The 8,956-nt window shown below is 53.7% G+C and overlaps 1 protein-coding gene across 3 annotated transcripts in view; it reads left to right on the forward strand.

Annotated features, from left to right (window-relative positions):
- Positions 1–474: 474 nt before the first annotated feature.
- The window catches only part of ZBTB4 (zinc finger and BTB domain containing 4), a 15,553-nt gene continuing 7,071 nt past the window's right edge, over positions 475–8,956 (forward strand). The window contains exon 1 of one of the 3 annotated variants that reach the window (XM_086359173.1): positions 475–613. The gene's annotated coding sequence lies outside the window, so the exon portion shown is untranslated. Of the gene's footprint in view, positions 614–1,006; positions 1,195–7,406; positions 8,531–8,956 lie in introns of those variants that run through there. The other 2 variants (XM_086359174.1, XM_086359175.1) reach the window with 2 other exon arrangements.

Genomic DNA, 8,956 nt, shown 5'->3' on the forward strand with positions numbered 1-8,956 from the left:
TTTCTGGAGAGGGAGCGGGTGTGGGTGTTTTTCCAGGGCTGTCCCTGTGAGTATGTTGAGCTGGGTCTGCGGGTCCCACTGGGCCTGATTGTGAGCCTGCCACGTTGTGTGCCTGCGGAGAGGGTGTGCATGTTCTAGGCTGTGTGCACCACTGAGTGAAGCGCCGCAGGGGGGCGGGAGGGGAGGGTAAGCCCCTTCCCACAGTATAGTCAGTCCCGCAGCCCGGTTTGGTGCCCACTAGTCCGGCGGCCTTGCGTGGCCCCGGTCCCTTCCCAGGATCGACCGGGCGCAGGCCGTCGGGCGTGCTGGCGCCCCAAGCCCGAGCCAGGAGCCTGGTGTCTGTGCCGGCTGCGCTGCGCCGGCCTCCTCTCAGCAGCAGCGGCGGCGGCGCTGGGGGGGTACTGTTTCCGGGGGTGGGGGTGGGGGTAGGACCGGGGCGGGGGGAGCCGATGATGTCAGCGGCGGCGGCGGCGGCGGGGACGGGCCGGGGCCGGGCGCTGGGGGGGGCCGGGGCCGGAGCCGGAGCCGGAGCTGGAGGCGGGCGAAACCGGAGCGGCCGGGGGCGGCCACGGTGATGAGCCGGGCCTGGCGGACACGGCGCCATCGCAGTCAGGTGGGCCCCAGGGCGAACCGGGCAGGGCCAGGGCGGACCGGAGCCAACAGCCGGGCCCCCTCCCCGCTGCCCGGTGCCGCGGGGGCCCGGGCCGCGCCCCGAGCCGCGACCGCTCCCCTTTGGGGTTGACCTGGGGGCTCAGGGGTCGGGGGCTGAGTCTGGCCCCGCCTCCAGGCGCGCAGGGCGCTGGGGGGCGACTAAGGGGGCCCGGGTACGGCGTCCGACTCGGCGGCGGTCGGGGTGGGAGGCTGGGGGTGCGATCGCCTGGGGCCGTGGAAAGGGCCGCGCTCACTCCTCACTTGAAGGGTTAATTCTGCAGCCCGGTGTCCCCCTCCCCCCGTGGGGCAGGTTGGGGGTGGGGTGGGGCTGGTGTGAGCCCGGGCCGGCGCTGCAAGCTGCTGGGAGGGCGATGGCGTAGAAGCCAGGCAGAAGGGGGGAGGGGTGGGCCGCCGAGCGCCCCAGAGTTGGGGTGTGCGGGGTGCGCAGGGCGAACAGGGGCCCGGGAGCCGCTGCGCCGTCGGGGCAGGGTTGTGGCTGCGAGTCCTGGAGCTTGTGTGTCTCCTGCTGTGTTGTGGGGCAAGGTAAACCTCTCCTGATCACCACTGTTTGCTGGTCTGGTAGCCAGGGGTCCAGCAGGGCCCTCCCAGGCCATGGGGACACAAAGCCAGATGGAAGGGTATCCAGTGTTGGGAGGCAGAATGACAAGATGTGGCCCTGTGGCTCTGGGTGACAGGTCCGCATTTGAAGCTGCGCACAATACCTGCGGAGTTTGTTAGGTGTGGGGTTTTAGGTATGTTTCATATCGGGGTGTGTTTTCTTGCACATATGTGTCTGGTCCTGCACACATGAACTATTTGTGAACTGTTGTTTTCTGCAGAGCTGGTGACGGGTAAGTGCTGTGGAGGGCACCCAAGTGCTGGGTGTGTGTGCTCAGTTGGAGGGGGCAGTTGTGTACCCTTGAGTCAGAAGGTGTTGGGTCCGGTCCGGTTTCTGCGGCCCTGCTGAGGTGTGGTCCAGTCTTGGCGAAGATGGCCTACTGGATGGGTTTGTGGGTCCGTGTGACGATCGGGTGGCATGGAAGGGGGGGGTGCATATCTAGAACTCGGGTCCTGCAGGCCCCATGGGAAATGAGAACCCCCAGGGTGTGTCTCAGGTACCCGTGGGGCAGCTGGTACTGGTGTCTGGGGTTCTGGGTGGAATGTGCAGGTTGTGTTTATGGGATCATGGGCAGCCGAGCGAGGGGAAGGTTGTGTGTTTGCAACATTCCCTACGGGATTCTTTTGTGACGTTGTTTGTGGGAGCCTTTCGTGCTGTTGGGCCGGGAGGCAAGCTGGTCAGAAAACAGTTGTGGGGAGGGAGGTGGCGTGACAAGGGCAATGTGGGCCTCAGACTCTGGAGATCAACCGCGAGCTGTGTGTGCGTGCCTGCTCCTGCGTGTTGAAGTGGCTGTGTGGGGCCGCTCTGGGTATGTGTTATGAAGAAGGCGGGGAGATAAATATGGGGCAGAGCAAGGGCAGCAGGCGGGAGGCCTGGGTGTTGTCGGGTGGCCCGGCTAGTCCGTGCAGGGTCTGCGTGCTTGCCCCTTGCCGGCCCGCCCAGCGTGTCAGGGTCACCAGGAGGAGAGGCCTGGCGGCTGCAAGGAAACTCAGTTTGGACAGAGTGGCTCCTTGGCCATGTTTACGTAAAGGCCGGGTGTGACTCTTGTCACTGAAATGGAAAAAAGAAACACGAAGTTTTCAGTCTCCTCCTCCTGCTTCACCCTCTCTCTGTCCCCCTTGCTGGTATCTCTGCTTTTCCATCTCTTCTGTGACGCACATTAGGCCACTCCTGCGACTGTGGAAGGGTCTGGAAACAGAATTTGCTCGCTAGGCAGATTCCTCAGAACAGGTTTTCCTCACCTTTGGGGCCCTGGCCCTTCTGTAGGGGCGTGTGTATGTGTGTCTGTTTGTTCCAAGTGTGCACACCCTGTGGTCTGGCCTGGCCTGGCTTGGAGGGGGCATGTGTGTAGGGGCTGGGTGGACGCTATGGCTAGGCCCCCTGCCCGGGGGCGTGCTGGCTGCTGTGTCAGGCCTGCACAACAGGTGCACCATGGCCTGGTGGAGAGGAAGGAGGCCTAGATGAGAACAGAGGAGTTCAGGCCCTACCACTTCCTCGCCAGCACTTTCCCTAAGTGACCCTCAGTTCCTCATCTGTAAAATGGGGCTAATCACCTTCCCTGTCTGTCTTCCAACAGGGCTGTAGGTACGTAGCACATTGGGAAGCATACCTGGAAAGTAGCTACACTTTGGGGACTATGCCCATGCCAGCCACTGTCAGCCCTCTGCCAGCACTGAGCCCCTTCTTGGGGCTTGGTTAATAATAACAGCAGGAAACACCTATTGAACACTTACTGTGTACTAGGCACTGTTCTTAATGCTTTTACATATGATCACTCATGTAGTTTTTCCAATGCTGGATGAAAGTGGGAGTTCTAATTACTTCCCTTTCTCAGATGAGACAGCCGAGGTCCAGAGAAGTCATATGCGCAAAGCCATTTAGCTAGTAAGAGGTAAAGCTGGATTTGAACCCAGGCAATCTGACTCCAGATCCTGGGCTCTTATATGCTGTCCCCTGCTGCTTGTGGTGGGCTTCTCCATGCATCCCCCTCCACATACATACACACACTTCTGCCCAATTTCTGCAGAACTTAACACCTGCAATAATTCATTTCAGAAGACTGGTATGTTTCAACAGTGATTCAGGGAGTCCCTGCCTGGGAGGGAGAACTTAGCATCTGCTGCTGGGTACTGGCCACACGGGCACAAAATGTTGATGAAGTGGGTGAAGGAGAGATTGTCCTTGTTCTGAGAGTCAGGGAGGACCAAGACAGAGGTGGCATTTGAGGTCAATTTCAACATTTTGGAGGTATTTGGAGAAGAGGCTGGGCAAAGTTTTTATTTCTGGCAGGAGAACCAGCATAGGCAGAAGCCTGGAGGTGTGGGAGTGCTGAGGCTGGAGAGCACACCAGAAACTGGAGGGGAGATTCACTCCAGGCAAGAGGAGAGAGGAAGATGGGGACTGGACACTTGAATGCCCAGCTGCTGAATTTGAGCTTTATTATGGAGTGGAGGCTAGAGAGGGGTTCAGAGCCCAGAAGTGACAATGCCTGAGCTGCTTCGGGGCTGTTGATTCTCAGTGAGAGGAAGCCTGGATGGTAGATGCTAAGACCGGAAGCAGGGGACTAGCTGCAAGCCCTGGCCTTGAACCATGAGACTGTTAACAAGGCCTTGAGCTAGTTTGGGGGCCAGAGGTAGGGTAGAGGGAAAGCTTCCAGAGCCATTCCCAAGCTAGGCCGCAGATCTGACCAGACTCAGTGACGGCTGGACATGGGGAGCAAGGGCAAGGGAGGAGTCAGACTTGACACAGTTAGCCTTTAGCACATGAGCTCCTGTGTGTGTGTGTGTGTGTGTGTGTGTGTGTGTGTGTGTGATGGTTCTGGCAGCCTGCTAGCTGGCCCTAGCCCCCTTAAGGCAGGACATGGTAGTGTGGCAGAGGGGAGGACCCAGCATCTGGGTTCACATGGGCCTGGATGTGAATTCTGACCCTGCTGTTCACAAGCTGTGTGACCTTGAGCAAGGTAAATCCCTCTATGAGCCTCAGTTTCCTCACATGTAAAACTGGGATAATGTAAATGCCAACTTGGAGTGGCTGAGGAAACCATTAAATGAGGCAATGCATGTAAAGCCCTGGGAGTAAAAAACATAGATAAATCAAAAATAAAGCCCTGGAGGTGTATTAGGCAGAACACGAGTGCCCCCGAAGCGGTCAAGTTACACTCGCCACCCCAGCTCCTGGCCAACTCAGTCCTGGCCTGAGGATGGTGTCCTTCCTAAAGGTGGGCACAGTCCAGGCAGGCTTTAAGAAAGCAGGTTCATTCATTTACCCTAAATGTTTTGAATCCTCCTACCATGTATCAGGCAATGTTCTAAGTACTGGACGGAGCAGCGGACAAAGCAGACAAAAATCCATCCATCCCCTGGAGCTTGCCTTCTAGAGATGAAAGAGCAGTAGTCTTAGTAAATGCCAAGAAGGAAAATAAAGTAGGGAAGGGGGATAGGAAGCTTGGGGAGGTACAGGGCAGCCAGGGAGGGCCTTGGGGGTGACTTTTGAGTCAAAGCTGAAAGGAGGTGGGATAGCAAGGCGTGAGGCTGCCTGAGGAGAGAATGTTCCAGGCACAGGTAACAGCTGGAGGTGGAAGGTATCTGGTGGTGGTGCTCACATCCCCACCTCAGTCACACCTCTAAGATCACACAACCAGTTAAGAGTAGAGAAACGGTAAAAACAAATAAAAAAACTAAAACCACAGAGCCATCAGACCTACCATGAAGCCTGATTTCTGCCCCTTTTCTTCACCACTTCCCCCCACCATTTTCCGGGACTGAGTTCCAAGATGATAATAAGAGCTAGCACTTCCTGAGCATCTGCTGCGTGCCCAGCACTCTTCTAGGTACAGCCGGTCATCAGCTTGTTTATTCTCTACAGCTCTACGTAATGGGCTTACTTCATTATCCCCAGCTTATAGACAAGGAAACCGACATACCGAGAGGTGAAATAATTTGCCCAGGGTCCCATAACCAGTGTCGTCTGTTCTACCTCGTATAACCCCGGCAGGGCAGCGGCCAGTGGTGGGGCAGTTGAACTCAGGAGAGCCAGATCCAGACCCCGTTTGGTTAGTAGAGAGTCCAGGGACAAGTCACCCCACCACTACATTCTCTCTGCCTGCAAGTGTGGCATCTAGAGTATTTAAAGCCTCCGTTTCCTCATATGTACAATGGGGTTGATACTAGCCCCTGCCTCCCTGTGGTCCTTTTGAGTGCTGAACTGAGATGATGCAGATAAAATGCTTAGTGCCAGATTTGACACAATGTTTATCTCAACGGCAGCTCCAAGTATCATGACGTTGATGGTTCTAGGTGATCTCCAAGGGCCAGGACAGCCTTGGACCGCTGTGGTTCTGAAAAAGCCTGGATAGGCCTTGTCCATATATCTTGGCAGTCAGCACACAGCCACGCCTGGGTAGAAACCAAGCCCATATGGTTGTGCAAGTGGCCAGGCCTGGCCAAAGGGTGAGTAGGAGCTGGAATCAAACCTTTTCTTTGCTCACCTGTGCAGAGCTGCTACCTGGAAGAGGCCTTTCCTCTATTTTTTCCCCTTCCTCTAATTTTTGCAAAGATCCTAGATGGGCTGGTGGGGAGTCCTAGTGGGTTCTGTTTCAAGAAAAACAGAACTGTTATCCCATACACTCTACTCACAACACTTCTGACACCAAACGTGTGGAGTTTCTTCCCCCACACTGGCCAATTCTCTGACACTAGCTGTGTGTCCTAAAATTCAATTCAATTCTGATATTATCTGCCTGGAGATAGCATCAGATTCCACAGGTTAAGGGCTCAGTCCCACAAGACTGCCCCCACTTCAGATAGCAGTTTGTAAGCCCAGACCTCCTGTACTTTTTTTTTTTTTTACAGCTTTTTAAAATTTTTATTAACTTTTTTTTGGCCACACCACGCTGTGTGTGGGATCTTAGTTTCCAGACCAGGGATTGAACCCATGTCCGCTGCAGTGGAAGCTCAGAGTCCTAACCACTGGACCACCAGGGAATTCCCCAAACCTCCTGTACTTCTGACTGACCAGCAAGAATCAGACTTTCTCACAGCCTGCCTCCTCAGCTTTGATAATTTGCTAGGATGGCTTATAGAACTGAGGGAAATACTTGTGTTTATTGGTTTATCATATAATAAAGGATATGATAATAGCCAGATGAAGAGGTCTGGATGAGTCCTGAGTGCAGGAGCTTCTGTCTCCACAAAGCTAGGCTGTGCCACCCTCTCACCATGGAGATGTGTTTAGGAACTGGAAGCTTTCTGAACCCCATAGTTGAGGGGTTTTTATGAAGGCCTCATCACATAGGCACGATCAGTCTCCAGGCCCTCTCCTCTCCCCAGAGGCAATGGGAGCTGGGGCTGAAAGTTCCAAACTTCTCATCATGGCTTGGCCTTTCCGGTGACCAGCCCCCATCCAGGACTCCATGGAGAGTCACCTCTTTAGAACAAGAGACACTCCTGTCACCCAGGAAATTCCAAGGGGTTTAGTTTAGGAGCTTGATGTTAGGAACTGAGGTCAAATGTTAGAATAAGATGCCCCTAGCACCCCCATCTGGAGAAGGAAATGGCAGTCTAGTATCCTTGCCTGGAAAATCCCATGAACAGAGGAGCCTGGCGGGCTACAGTTCATGGGGTCACAAAGAGATACAACTGAGCAACTAAACAACAATGCTCCTATCACTTGGGAAATTACACGAGTTTTAGGAGCTCTGTGTCAAGAATGGGAACAGAGGGGACTTCCTGGCGGTCCAGTGACTAAGATTTCACACTCTCAGTGCAGGGGACCCAGGTTTGATCCCTGGTCAGGGAACTAGATCCCACAAGCTGCACCTAAAAGATTCCAAATGCCGCAACTAAGACCCAGCAAAGCCAAATATATATATATTTTTTAATAAAAAGAATGGAGACCAGGACCAAATATATTATACCTGACCCTTAAACAATGTAGGGGTTAGGGGCACGGACACTCTACCCAGTGGAAAATCTAAGTATAGCCTTACAGTCAGCCTTCCATATCCAAGGTTCTTGTGCGTGCTCAGATTCAACCAATCTCAGATCTTGTAGTACTGTAGTATTTACTATTGAAAAAAAAATCCACATAGAAGTGGACCTACGCCGTTCAAACCCGTGTTGTTCGAGGGTCAACTTAATTTCTTTTTTTTTTTTTTCTTTTTTTTTTTTTTAATTTTTTTTTAAAATTTCTTATTATATCACAGAATCACAGCCGTAAACATCTCTTTCATCCTGATGTGGTATAATCAAGAATGAAGGCTTTGGAGCCAAACAGATCCCAGCCCTGCGACTAACTGATCTCATATATCTCTAGTTGCGGCAAGCGGGGGCTACTTTTCCTTACGGTGCACGGGCTTCTCATTGCGGTGGCTTCTCTTGTAGAGCACAGGCTCTAGGGTGTTTGGGCTTAATTGCTCCTTGGCATGTGAGGTCTTCCCAAACCAGAGATTGAACGTGTGTCCCCTGTGTTGGCAGGCGGATTCCCATCCACTGCCCCACCAGGGAAATCCCTGCCTGTCACTTAAAGTGAAGCTAACTGCTACATTTTAGGGTGGTGATGAGGAGCAAATGAGGTAATACCAGTGAAGCACTGACTCTTGGGGGTCCCTGTTGGCTGGTGGTCGTCACAAAAGGGAGGAAGAGACCTTGTTCTCTTTCCCCATTTTGCAAACAGATGTGAACACCAGCCCAGGAATCCTTCCCCTGGATTCCTGACCCACCTGCAGTCCATCAACTGATGGGGTAGCACTCGACTTAGGTGTGTGCCTAGCACTCGGGGCTATTAGAAACTTTGATTCTCATCCCTGTTTACCTCCTCCTCCAGGAGAGGACTGAGGGCCGCCTTTTGGCTGAAGAGAGAAGGCGTCTTAGTCCAGACAGTATGAGTAATAAATAGGAAGAGAGCATTTTTGGGGGGTGGGGTGGGAATTGCATGAGAAACTCCTGACGCAGGACACCTTGGAGGTCATGTGTGACCCCGGGCGTGTGGAAGGGGAGGCCCCCCAGGCTTTGTGGAGGGTGGACAAGAGGGGCTGAGAGCTCTGCCCTCAGATCAGCAGGCCTGGCTCTGTGAACAGGCCCCACCTGTCATGACCAGCTCTGTGTGTCTTTGGCTAAGTTACTCTATGGCTCTGGAACTGAGATCTTCAACTGAAAATTGAGCCCCCAAAGCTGAGTCTGTGAGTTGCCTTGTGGGCAGTGACTGCCATGGCTCACATTTGGGTTACCTGCTATTCCTTTTGGATGAGACTCCCAGCAAAAGGTGAGGTAGGGGTTGTGTTCCCCGCTCCACCCCCACTTTTTTTTAAGCCAAAGGCCCAAAGCCGCCACCTCTCAGAGTAAGGAGGGGGACCCAAGCTTCCTCACTTCCAGTCTGGTGGCCTTTCCAGAGATTGGAGCAAGCTGGCGCGTGTGCTCGAGACGGTGGTCTTCAGTGGTCCCCTGGCACCTAGAAACCCTCTCTAAGATTTATGTGACGAAGTCCTCTGCTAATTTGAATATCTAGCAGCTTGGTCCAATGAAAAAGGTCAAACAAATCTATTTTGATATGTAAATAAGACTGTTATAATAAAGGACAACATGCAAATCTTTGATTTCCTTTTGAGTCCCAAAGATTAGGCTCAAGGGACTTGAGACTGATCAGCAGGCTTCCCTGGACCTACAGGATTGAACTGATGTTGCTGGATTG

The sequence above is a fragment of the Bos grunniens genome, chromosome 19, assembly GCF_055505025.1.
Source record: "Bos grunniens cultivar Pamir isolate PY7600 chromosome 19, Bosgru_T2T1.0, whole genome shotgun sequence".
In the NCBI taxonomy this organism is placed as follows: domain Eukaryota; kingdom Metazoa; phylum Chordata; class Mammalia; order Artiodactyla; family Bovidae; genus Bos; species Bos grunniens.